This window comes from Meleagris gallopavo, chromosome 1, assembly GCF_905368555.1.
Source record: "Meleagris gallopavo chromosome 1, MGAL_WU_HG_1.1, whole genome shotgun sequence".
Taxonomy (NCBI): Eukaryota; Metazoa; Chordata; class Aves; order Galliformes; family Phasianidae; genus Meleagris; species Meleagris gallopavo.
In genome coordinates, this window is record NC_139404.1 from 143248354 (window position 1) to 143262413 (window position 14060).

The window sequence follows — 14060 nt, forward strand, 5'->3', positions numbered from 1 at the left end:
TACGATTTGGTACAATTTTGGAAACTTTCTCTGTTAAATACAGACATCTATTTCTCATCCCTGTACCTTGTTTGAAGGGCAATAGATAAAATCTCTAATTCAAGGGAGTATGTGATACTTTCACCTTCTCCTTTATCTTCAAATTTCCATTCTTTCCCCTTCCGTCTCATATTTAAAAAAATGTGGAATAGGGTCATGTCTATTTCCTTTAAAGTATTTTGAAATACACAGTTTTGGTGAGATTAGAGCATTTAAATCATACAGCAACCACAGTCCCAGCCTGTGTAAGTCTATAAAATCACTAATTTCACTTTATGTTTTGGGCAGAGTTCATCTCTCAGCGACACATGTAACTTTGGTATCTACTTTACGTCTCTCTGTGGAGACGGGCAGAGCTGCTGCCAGGAGGCAATTTATCACAATCACCTATACCATCCAGGTGAGGAAGGAAAAAAAATGCCCTCTGGCTTCCTCTCTTTCTCACTTGGAAGTGACTAAAAGAAGGCACAAAGATGATGAGCTCAGACTTACACTTTATATGGTACCTTTCACAGGGTAAGTCCCATCCATCATGGTCACACCAGATGTATCTTACAGCCCCAGCAGAATACAAATAAGGAGGGCTTATTTGAGAGCTTTTCAGCTCACACCTCACAATGTCCAAGTTATTACTTGTCTCTCAGGGAGTGCACTGCCCTGCACCTACTGATCTCATCTTACTTACTGTTACCTACCAAATCTATTACTTGACCACAGCATGAGCCACATTTTCATTCTGCTTAATGGCTCACCGTACCTTTTCTCCCTGGAGCGCATTCTCCCAGGCTGACCCTCACAGAGAGAGGGAGTGCAGTCAAAGCCCTTAAAAAGCATCCCTGTTGTCCTCCTTCAAATTCTTCATTAACATGCATCTCCTATGGTCTTGTGCAGAATAGAATAGCCTGGCACTATCCAGGCCATCAGATTTATACATGCAGTCCTTCACTCACACACCCCAAATAAGAATAACCCCCGTCATCTGCCTCCTCAAGGCCACCAGGCAGGTATGTATAATCTACCTATGGAATCCCTCCATAATCCTAAATTTGGAGCTCTCCAGGGAAAAGGTCGCTTTCAACTTGGTTAGCGCATGCAGCAGACGTGATTGTATAAGCCTCGATCCAGCAGCTACTGCCAGACACATTATTAAAAATAGCTGTTGCAACCTACTGCTCCTGGGTTATAAAACAAATTTGTTTTTAAAGAGAAGATTACAACGTCTCTTAGTCCTTCTATAAATTCTGAGGATTTATCAGAGACTGAGAACATTTTGCTAAAAGTGTTAGCAAGCCATTCCTAGTGTAGTCACCTCCTCTGAGGATTTAACTGCATCTTGAGTAATTTTTTAAAAAGCTCCTTTCGGAGTTATAACCGTTTGCTGTTATCTTTCCTTTCACATGAAACAAAGAGCTAAGCACCAATTTATCCCACTAAAGCTTAATCATTAAGTTAAGGTGACTAATTTAGGACTATAAATATCTCTGAAGTGTCTTTCACATCTCAGTTACCTAATTCTGAAGGGGCCTATCTTCCTAGAAGGAAAGTATAAGCAATCGTATTGCTATAGCAGGTACTTCAGTGAAGTGTGTGAAAGTAAGCAAGCTGAATATACGCCTCACAAGAGCGTAGTGAGGCTTCGAAACCCAAAGACTACATGTCTGATAAATAACAGACAACTAAAATCTCCACAGTCACTGTTTTTTAAAATCCTTTATTATAAAGGCAGCATCACAGCCTCAGATCCCACTCTGTGATTACGAATCTATCACATTTTGCAAGGCATGGTGCTTTTGCTAGGAGCGTGATGGGATAATTTAAGTCTCGGGAGACATGCTGAATGCACATTCCTTCTCCACATCAGTTGAGCAAAACAGAGTTTAGCGAATTAAGACAGATGAAGAATAGATGTTGAGTGTGTTGTTTCACATGTGAAGATGAGCTCATTAGGACATGCCTGAAAAATTCCTGTTTCTAAGCAAAGCTTGAGCCTGGGCTTTTTATTTGTCTGCTCTGCACAAGACTACAGCTATTTCTTCCAATTGAGACCTTTGGTCTATTCTAATTTCTCTCTATTTTATCACATATACATTCATGAGTACTTGCTGACTGGGACTACACTTCTAGTCAACGTTGAAGAAAAACGGTATCAGCATCAATAGGCAAATTTACTAGTATTCACCCAAGCATTACAAGGGTAAATGCTTCTGTTCCCTTGCCCTGTCATTTATCAAAGCCAGAGAGACATATGCAAAGGAAAGAGCACACTTCAGTGGCATGCATCCAGCCTTGGGAAACTTGCCACAGCATCAGTTCAGTGGTTCTTAGAGCACACAGCACTTACACAGGTTGCTTGCTTTGACCCTGGAAATCTGTTCCTTTACTGTAATTGCTACTTAGCATCCAAAGTCACTTTAAGGAACAAATTTTGCCTGGTGACCAGCTAACTTGCTTATACCCACTTCTCTCCTTAATTGGCAAATATTCATTTGAAGAAAAGTGGCAATATTCAAATGCATTTGATTTCAGGTGGGAAAAGAGCCTCTCCCAGCAGAATGGAAAGAAGGAAGCACAGAAGCTGTTGGTTTCACATTGGGGTTTTTATCTGGGGGATTCTGTTTGATATCTGACTGTGGATTTGGAGAAGCTCCTCCTTTCTACGCCACCATGTAAAACCAGGGAGTAGATGCACTCAGATAACTTTGCACAGCCTCCACTCATTAAATCTACAGCCTCAAAACAGATGGAAAAAGAACAAGAAAGAACAGGCAGAGTGGTTGAAGCAACAACAACAACAAAGCCACTCCTGTCACTTGCAAAAGACTCTTGTCTTTCCAGCCTGCCCAAAATAATATTTTTTTTAGGAGGAAAAGAAAAAAAAAGTTGGATGAAGGAGAGACTGCAGCAGTGAGCTAATAGATGAGAGGTGATGAAAAATATAAGGTATAAACTAAAGTATTAATCAAAGTATCTTAGAAACTGAAGGACTGTGCTGAAAGAGATGTTTGTGTGACTGTGGGGGTGCTGATGCCTCACTTCTATGCCTGAACAATAGCATTTGTTCATCAGACATTAAGCACCCAGCATTGTGTCCTTTGTTGGTTTATTTTTTTGCTTCACAGGGCAGGTGAGCTGCACCTGATGCACTGGACCTGGAACAGGGAGAAACTGTGGTATTTCTTGGCACTGCACACTGAGTGCTTCCCAGCAGGTACTGCCCTGCAAGGTTTATCAGCAGAAGGGCACCTTTTGAGAGATGGCAATCCACTGGGACAGCACATGAGCTCTCTGTGACGCACAGCTCCCACCTCCCAGCGCAGTACCCACCAGGGCTATGAGCAGACCACCAGAGTTCAGCCCTGCAACGGTAAACGGGCACACAGCTCCCAGCTTCTCCTGCAAAGCTTTGATGGCTGATTTGGGAAGGAGCCTGGTATTAAAAACTGTATTCTCTCCTTTCAGGACAGGATCATCATCCTACATTTCTCCTGAATACATGAGAAGCTGTTTGCCCAATTAGCCCTAAGCACTTGTGAAATCTTTCATTTACATCATCCTCTAATCAGGACACTGTGTGCTGCACTCAGTCTTTACACATCAGCAGCACCCAAAGGCTCTGGCACATTTCCTATATCATTAATAGATCAGAGAAATAGATTTATTGTCTCTTTTGGACTTGGCAATCAGCTCATGTACTAGTTCAGACTCAAACCAGTAGCAGCAACAAGACATCTAAATTTGAGCCTGACACAGCAGTACTCAAACCAGTGGCATAATCCTGAGCGATGTTCACAATGGCACAGTGCAGTGCTGGTCAGCAGCTGGCTTACAGGCCAGTAGATCAATTCAAACATTTTAATTATCTTGTATTTTGCATGAAATCATTATCTGTCTTGTAATCTCTGCTTGTAATATCACACGAGAAATAGGGAACTTTATAACTACCTCAGAGGCTTTATAACCATCTCTGAGGCAGCCAGGCATTTTATTCTGCCTCCTCAGCATCACTCATGTCCCACGTCCCTATTAAGCAGCAGGTCTGACACCTGTCTCCTTAACAAGCAGCAGGACCCCCTCCTACAGACAGCCCATAAGCCTGCATGTAAATGATAAATACTCCCCTCTCATGAAGCCACACATCTTTGCGCTCAAGTGAGAATAACTGCTTGTCCTATTGCGAGCCATAAAACGTGTCATTCAGTCCTTGAAATAAAAGCTTAAAAGTGAAGGAGAGGTAATGTGGGTGTAAGCCAACACAAGCAGGTTGGAATCCAGGGCAGCTTAGCAATATTTGTGGGGTCAAGGATGAGTAAATCATTTCTCCTCGTTCTCATGCCTTACCATCATCCTCATCTTCAAACTTCTGTCGTAACAGGTTATTCTGAGTAGAAGTCCTAACCCTGGTTACTCCCCTTTGCATGATCGCCTAATTCTGGAAAATTCAAAGCTGATGTATAGAAGAGTGTGAATAATTCATTTTTAATAACAGTCAAAGAGCTTACTACTTCCATCTTATTTATGGATGGGCACACATCACTCCATGAAGGACTACAATATTCCAAGAGATATTTACCAGTGAACCCATATTCAACTGTAGTGTAGTTGTATTTCAGTCTTGTAACACAGTGAAGGTTTCTGCTGCATGTAAAGACAAGGATTCTGCCCTTTGCCAGAGATTTCCAGTCCTAAATAACAGAGTTTGTCCTAACTGCAACCCACTGTGAGATCCAAATATGTGCACAGGAAAAGCATTTGAAATTGATCCAATACTATTTAGTTAGAAAACAGTTCCTTTTCCTACTCCGTTGCTCTCCCAGGACAGTACAATTTGTCTCTGGTTTTAAAAGTCTACTCACAGAATAACGATGCATGACCTTCCTTCATTCTGCCAAAGTAATATGTTTTTAAACAGAGCCTGCACTGCATTTTACTCTTTATAAATGCTGTTAAAAGTGTTCTTGCTCTTTTACCAGCATTAAGAAGGTATCCACTACAGGGAATGCTTAAAGACCGAATCTCTGACCCTTGGAGCAATCCCAGTCCTGGATGCAATAGCAGCAATGTCCAGTTCATGTAACTTCATAAGACAACAGAACTACAGGAACCAAATCACATAGCTAAATTCACTGAACCAACAACAGCAAATGACGTTCAGAAAGACAGTCAGGCATCCTCTTCCAGGGAGGAAGTGCTGTACCAAAGCATGTGAAGCCTTGCACTACTATTTATGCAGACCTTTTTGTGAATACCCTCTCCTGGCTTGCAATTTATCAGTTTTGCCCAACCTATGCAAAAGGTGATCTAAGGGCTCACATGCCATTTCCATGGGAGATGGGACATTAAAATAAAATATATTCAAGTTCTTTGATTCCCATTGATTTTGTGGGTAATACAATAACCAGAATGAGATAGCTGAAACCAATAAAAACTGATTTATAGCATTGAAGGCATTCTTTATAGCACTTATTTATGGTACATTACATCTGAAATCCAATTTCACAGGCTGCTGTTTGAAACTTTCTGTTCAATCATAAATACACTACATACAGCATACCTCAGTGCCACAGAGTCCGATTATACAAATGCCTGCGTTCCCAGAAGGAACTGAACTTCTGCTGCAATTGTGGTAAATGAGTTTGACAGTAATTTTTCCCAACCAACTCCCAACCAACAGTTCCAGTCAGCACTCAATAAATTTTAAATGTACAGTTACTCTTTTAATCATAATAAACATCTATTTATTCATATACTTCAGCTACTGAAAAGACATTAACAAAAATCACAGAAAACAAACTTGGCATATGCTGCACGATAGCCTCCTATTTAAGTGTGCTAGTAGGGATCCTGTTTTGAACACACAAAGAAGCATCCTAGTGTAGCACTCCCATTTATGGGAACAGGAACACTGTAAACCCATTCGTTTTATTTTAGAAAGGTGAAAAGAGTGAGTTTCCAGTTGCATACTTCAAAGGCACAGACAACATTCAGGTCACTTACTATAATCATTGTCAAGAAAAGGGCAAAAAATCAGATCTGACTTTTACAGAGGCACTGTCATGTGAATCTGGAGCAAGTTCTTATTTATTTGAAAGGGCTTTTCCCTGAAAGTAAAATTGCTGCAAACTACGTTTGTCAGGTTTTGTACAAATTTGAGTTGAAAGATGTTTTCTCCCTGCCCCTGATATGAAGGCAGACTTTGTCTTAGTGTGATGTAATCACTTCATGGTTCTAAGAGATTATTTTTAAAGATGCAAGTACTCTGATGTTCTACAAAACAGGGTACCTGTACCGTTAATATTTATAAGAATAATAATAAAAAAACAACCCTATTGTGGCATGTCACATTTGACTCCTTGAGAGAAACTACTTCTCAGAGAAATGCAATGAGACAAAAGTAAGTCTCCACACATACAGGAATATTTTTGGTCTTTGGCTCCTTAGCTATAAAGATATAGACTCCTGTGGGAACAGAAAATACATCATTATTGTCAAAGCAGATAGTGGCTGGAGACCTAGTGAGAATAGAAAAACACGTAGACTTGTTGCAGATTTAAGGGGAGAAGCACGATAAGGGAAGAGCAACCATATCCCAGGTTGCCAATAGAGAACAAATCTCAACTGACACCTATTTAATACAAACTTCCATGGGAAGCAGATGGGAGGGAAGCACACTTTCATTGTAAAAACTTGAGACTGCAAAGCATTAATAATTTAATACACAATCTTTCACTTCCAGAACACCAATTCAAATCCAATTCACATCAGCTGTGACTCAAACATTAACTTTCCTGCACGTTGAAATGATATGGTAGTCTTAATTGGTTTCTTGTACATGAGAGATAAAGCTGGCCACTACCTCTGACATTAACAGTAAACTATACAAAGCACTGAATACTACAGGTGAGAAACACTCTCCCAGAACAGACACTGTCCGCTCCAGTAGAGAAGTATTCTCTCATACTGGAAATAAAAGGAATTTACATAATGTTAAAGCAATTAAAAAATAATAATAATTTATTAGCTTGCGGCATGGGTTTTTCCAAAGAGTTGTAACCTTATATCATGAATTTTATTTGCATACTTATGCTGTCATTGAAAGAAAGGTTTGGCCTCTTAAAGCAAGTACTGGGCAAGACCACAGTGTTGGCTGACATGGATATAATGAATTATATAACAGCTCATACTCCTCAAAAGTATAAGCCAAATCCTATAGGCGTAGCAGATGGAACCCAAGGATAAACTGAAGAAGAATGGGGAAAAAAAAATCAGATCACGTTATCCGGGTCCTGGTCACTGGCAGAGAAACACTTCCTCATTTTCCTTGATACCATTTAAAATGTCTCACACGTGAAAAACACATAACTGTACACCATCTTAGAATTCTTCTGGACAACAAGCACAGACTTAGGAGCCTCATGGAAATAAACATTTGTACAGATTTCATTGAAATGAAGATACTATAGCACCTCTTCTGAGATTTAAGGAAGTAAAATTCTCTAGGCTTGAACATAAAGTGTCCACATCAAGACCAGGATTTCACTTCCAGACAAGGCATATTGAAGTATCTACGAATATATTATTTGGAAGATTTTTATGATATTTTCAAACTAAAGACCCTTCCACAGTTGTCTTATATATAATGAGAGACTCTACAGCTAGAGAAACATTTGTGGTCTCAGCATTTTTCAGCAATGTAGTGTTTTGATCTGCAGCTGAGTTTGTCCAAGAATTTGTGAAGAGTCTGCTCAGAATATCAAATAAAACACATGAGCAATTTGACTTTAATGGCTTTCCCATGCAAAAACAGCCCCAAGTAATGACCCAAACAAGCAGTTTGAGAACCTACAAATTCTGCGTTTGATCTCAAGAAGAGATTATGGCGGGCAGCAAAATTTGCAAATTAAAGTTTCAGAAAGATAATCAAGATTTAGAAAGACCTGACATCATTAGAGGCTCTTCACTTAGCTACTTCAGTGTACAATATTGAACACATTCTACAATGTACAATGCTTAAAATGTACCTGACTCACTCATACTTCCTGATTTTTTTGTTAAACTTTACTCCAGTGTGAAAAGAGTGAAACTCATACTGGATAGCTCAATGGCAATGCCTACTTCAGGTAGAGATTCAGATAAGAAGATGGAAAGAATTTGAAAAGGAATGTATTTTTTTTTTTTTTTTTACAGTTTTTAAATACGCATTGAATCACCTTGCTCATTCTCAGTAGCATATATTCTTCTTGAAAGAGTATACAGGTGTCAGATAGATCAAAAAATACAGCGAGAATTGAAAAATGACATCTCCTTAAGAGGATATATTGTGAAATGATAAATGATCTGCTTCTATTTACATTCTCCTCTTATTAGACAAGATTAAATTCAAAGGTAGTACATTTAAGTGTGATTAAAGGATTTTTTTTTCAAGTATAATACATCCAAAATGTACTATGAATCAGGTTAAAAATAAAAAAGTACAATTTAAAGACATTATGAATTGTAGCATCACCACCAAATCACCCTAATGTATTTTTTTCCTTGTTTTTTTTTCCTTTTTGACTGAAATCCATAACTATGGGTCAATGGAATGTGACAAATACAATGCTGATGCAGTGCAATGCTTCACATTGACGCACGACTTTTCTCTGAATATTTGAGTAGGAAATTAATAGCATAAGAGATACTAAAGCAAACACTTCATGAGATCTAGATCAATGTGGCTAACTAAAGAAAAGGAACAAGGAATCATGAAACAACCAAGACTCAATGCAGCAAAAAACTTTCTTCTACCATCTACGGAGTAGACTGACAGACAACAAGAGACATTAAACCTCTTCAGCAAGCTTTTAGTCTCAAATATCAGGGTGACTTAAAAATCAAGACTTCTCCCTTCTTATGCACTGCATTCACTGTTGTCGTTTCAGAAAACTTATTTTGAAAAGGCAGAAAAATGAAATGTAGAAACGGAAACGTTTATCCAGATAGGGTGGGGTCAGAGAACTGCACAGAATAGAGGAGGCCAGATCTTGTGCCTGCATCCGAAATGCTGTCTGAGAGCAGTCCCTAAATGGAGCTATCCAAGCAAGGTGAACTCACACTTCAGAGAAGCTTTTGCCTTTAGGAATGTCAAGTGCATCCCAGAAATATCTCACTCCTGATAAGACAACAGGTGGCTATCAAAATTAATACTAAAATGTGACAAAAAGTGGGGATGGGGACAGAGTGTAAAAGGCATCAAAACCATTCTGAGGACTGCTTTTATTTCATACATCAGCCCTAAGCTACAAATTCTCAGAATCACCTGGGGGCACAAGGAGGAAAAGCTTGGAGTCTGCAATCACTGCAGTGCTCTCATTTCCAGGTCTGAAGCCATACGCATGTTGCTGGAATCTAATAGCCTATTTGTGGGCAAATATATATATTATATATATATTGTTATTTAGTCCTGATTTTCAGGACAATTTAAAGCTTACTATTTTATCCTGGTTTTAAAGGATAACTGAAAGACCACTGCCAGTATTTTCCCACTGGTATGCAAAGTCTGAAATTCACAGTAATAAAAGTACAGAGCACTGAAAATCTCACTGTACTTCCATTTGCCATAAAAGACCCTTCTGGCACTTAAAATTAAAAAAAAAAAAAAAAAAAAAAAAAAAAAGGATAAGATGAAATAGTGCACTAAAAAGCAAATTTTAAGTGGTATCCCTACACAGCAAACTTATTTTGTGACAGGTATTATGCATTTTCCTAACTTTTCATTAGAATCTCAGAAACAGGCAGTTCATTACTGTGCAATTTACCATAATTCAGGCACTGAAAAAAATGTCAGTGTCAGCAATCCAAAGCTAAGATTTAATAAGATAATGTTAAAGCACGCTATGAGAAATTATAATTATTAAACCATACTTTGTGAATAAACGAACATGAAATATATCTACTTTATTAAATTTTATTTACTAATTCATAAGATTTAAAAATTTGCAAAGAGCTTTCAATTATTGATGTGACTTATGCTTTAGAATATGCTCAACATATTCCAGCCTCATAACCTAAAGCTGGAGACTCTTAATTTCTTCATTTAGCTCCTGTCCATCTGTGTGCATATGAAGAAAAGAAGGGAGACTCCTGAAAATAGCCACCACCATGCAGTATGGGTTCTGTGGTACCTGTTTAACCTTTATTGTACTGTATGGTGTAACAAACATTGACAGTGGCATACACCCTATTTCCTTTGCTTCTGGATTATGTTGCCACAAAGTACACATAATCACCTGAAATTTCACAGAGTTTGAGGGCTTCACTCCCTTTGCCTGTGACAGGTTAAGTCCTTTAAATAAGACAAATTGCTGCAGAGTGGTTTTTTTTTTTTTTTTTTTTTTTTTGCCCTAGTATCTGTGACAGGTAAGCAAAATACATAACGTGTTATCTTTCATAGAGCACCTGCTATATCCTGAACAATTAGAAATTCTCACTTTTAACTGACTTTTTCCAGTTAACAACCAAAGTGCTTCTTACCTGCTTATAACTGTTGTCAATGAAGTCCATAAACTCACCACAACTGGAAAAGTTACAGTGTGCCAGAAGTGCTTCAGAATTATTCTAAGCCAAGGAATAATTCTTACGACCAAGTGGATCAAAGCCAATTCACCTCAGTTTCATTTAGAAGAATTCTAAAATGGTTTTGTTTGCAGCAGTTGTACTAGAGAACAACTGTGATGGTGTAATCCCCACCTCTCCTTGCTTAAGCAATAACCACAGTGGCAGCCGTGATGGCTGTATTCTTGGACTCTGGGGAGACAGATAACAAGGCAATAGTGAAGAGTTATTTTGCATGATAACCCAGACATTCTTCTCAACAGCTGAGGACTAATTGAGCATGTGCCACCAAGGTAAAGATTGTATGTAAAAATATGACGACGAGTCAATCATCTTCACCATAAATAGCAAACAACCCAACAGCCCGCCAAACGTTCCGATGTGGCAGTGGGATCCTCCCTGAGCTGCGACACCTCTTGAGGTTACACCTGCTGCAGAGATCCCTCACACGTAGGTACTGAGAGATCCCTTGCCACAACAGATCCAGGGAAGCTTACTGAGCTTTACCGGTTTATTGTCTTAGAATAATATTACAGCAAATCATTCTTCAGCCATCTTAAAAATGACACTATGACATTCAGCATCTCTTCCCTTCTTTAAAAACTCTTGTCAAGGTCTTACTCTTCAAGGAAAGGGCTTCCCTAGTACCTGGAAATGCTTATAACAATGATCCGTCGGGTATCTCACCAAACAGTTATACTGCTTATTCTAGTAGGGAGAGCAGTGCATTTGCAGAACTATGAGGCTCAAATATTTTTTCCTGTTGCAGCAAAGCACAAGATTGAAGTATCCAGTTCTGGGCTCTCTGATACAAAAAAGACAGATCTCCTGAAGAGAGTCCAGTGGAGGGCCACAAATATGACAAAGGGCCTGGAGCATCTCCTATATGAAGAAAGGTCACGCAACCTGGGTCTGTTCAGCCTTGAGAAAAGATGACTCAGAGGGGATCTGATTAATGTTTATAAATATCTTAAATGTGGGAATCCGAGAGACATAGCCAACCTCTTTTCAGTGGTCTGCAGGAACAGGACAAGAGGAAACAGCCATAAACTGGAGCATAGGAAGTTCCTCACCAATATGCAAAGGAACTTCTTCACAGTGAGGGTGACAGAGCACTGGAAAAGATTATCCAGGGAGATGGTGAATTTTCCTTCTCTGAGATATTCAAGACCTGCCTGGATGCCCACCTGCATAGCCTGCTGTAGGGGGGCTGCTTTGATGATCTCTGGAGAGATCATCCCTTCCAACCCCTACAATTCTGCAAGGTCCTGTCTCAGAGTACCTAAGCAGTCACACAGCATCTCCATCTCCTTTGCCTCCACTTGATGCCAAAGAGGAGAAAGAAGTTAGAAGTGTCATGTACAAGCCTCATGCTTCTCAGCCTTTCACCTCTGTTAATCTCAGTGAAGAGAAGGATCAGTAGCCCAGAAACTTCAAATTAGTACCTTGGTATTTACCACACAGGAGATCCACATAAGCATCTGAGAGCGACCAGAACCTAGTAGCCCTGCACTTGTGACTTTCGTATTCAGAACATGGAGGACTGCCCATAGAAAGTAGAGGAGGGCACCCAGTAGAAAGACAAAACCATCAGAGGCTGAAACCTGTGACTGATTCCTCCCTTGTGTGCACCACAGCAACATAAAGAAGACTGTGCAGAAGACAGCAGCAAGCCCAGGAAAAAATGGGTAATCACAGCCAAGGCTAAGAGGAAAGTTATTATTCATCCCATTCGTCACTTTCTTTTTTGTTTTTCTCTACCTTCAACAAGTGCCACTCCTCACACAAAAAGTGACTCTTTTTCATGATAGGCACTTCTGTGGTATGAAAAATTTAATGAGCAGATGGAACAGCAATCCATTATCCATTAAAATATTGCAGAGGGTTAATCCAGCAAATGAAAACGGAGAACAAAGCAGATGGCCATTTATAGTACTCTTGATTTCTTAAATATTCCTTCCCAGTGCACAGCCATTCTTGTATTTAACGTGAATTGCAAAGTTCTCACCATGTGCACATTATGCAACCATTCATATGACCTCATAAACATTACATCTTATAGAGCAATTATTTTTTATGCCTCTTTTTAAAGGAAAAGCTGTATCATTTCATGGCAATTATTCCCAGATCTCAGATATCTTGAAATAATTTGACAAACCTGCCAACAGCAAATGTAAATCCACCACATGCAAACGTTCGCTCCTTTTTGGCTGCATCTTAATTTTCTGATTTCACAGAGTAATACAGGAAAAACATTTTCACATGAGATTTGGATTTAATATTTCAATTATTTAGTATTATGTCACGCACACGAGGAAAATAGGTACTTGAACAATTTTCTTAATGTGCTCAACTGGAAACAGCTGTTTCATCAAAGCAATTACAATTCACAGTGAAGCAGCAATTGAGTACTGGCGACTTACTTCAGATGTTACAAAAACATTCTCCATCACTAAAAAGAGTGAATATAAAATTTAGTGATTAGCTCTTACCCATCTTTATATGCAACAACCAAAGCTTGTTGTTAATCCTTGCAACAAGTTGACTGTAAATAGCCAAAAAATACTCTTCCTTTATTGCAAGATACACAGAAGGTTAAAATAATTCCTTAAAATAAGTTTTGTCCTTAAGATGCAGGAAGATATTAAAGCAGCAAGTGAAATTACTATGTCATTAATGAAAACCGCTGTGTGCATTGAGCCAGTACTTATAAGCTTTATATACCACATTCAATCTCACATTGACAAAGGGTGCTTCAGTGAGTGGCATGGTTTGAACTGGGGCATTCCCCACCAAGCAAAAACAGTGTAACTCTCACTTTAAGTGTTACACTTCTGATCCTACTTATTTATTTACTTTGAATTACTTCTTTGGTAAACCATCACTTTGTATTGTGTTACACCCCAATCCAAACTTAATGTGAACAGTTTTACTGACTTGGGGAAGGTGGAAAAAAAGTAAAGTACTTAAAGGCAATATGCTAAACTTTGCAAGTCAGGACAGAATTTAAATAACCACCTCCAAAGCAATGAGTCAAGGAAGAGCCTACAAAGCTCAAAATAGAAAACTGAAAAGCTGTAGACATCTACATTGGCCACCAAAGCACTCCCAGTTCCATGACAGAAATACTGCTCCTACCCAAGGACACAGCTGCAATAGACTGGATGCCCAGCTGCTGTCCAAACTCTTCTGGATCCACAGCTGAGACATCATTTGATCCTATGTTTTCTAAGGGCTCAACCAGTCAGCAAAGTCACTCCTATTGCTTATACTCACGCCACCACATTCTGGTCTGAGTACTGCAATGAGGGCCACTTTCATTCTTTCAGCTCTGCATTGAATATAAAACCTGCTCTGCAAAACTCTGTTCTTGGTCCAGCATTTGTTCAGATGTGATGAAACCAGCAGCCTTTGCAGGATACAGGGGAGGG

The 14060-nt window shown here is 39.2% G+C and overlaps 1 protein-coding gene across 1 annotated transcript in view; it reads right to left on the reverse strand.

Moving 5' to 3' along the window:
• Positions 1-14060, reverse strand: part of HS6ST3 (heparan sulfate 6-O-sulfotransferase 3) — a 281373-nt gene that overhangs the window by 112238 nt on the left and 155075 nt on the right. The gene's annotated exons all lie outside the window — the stretch shown is intronic.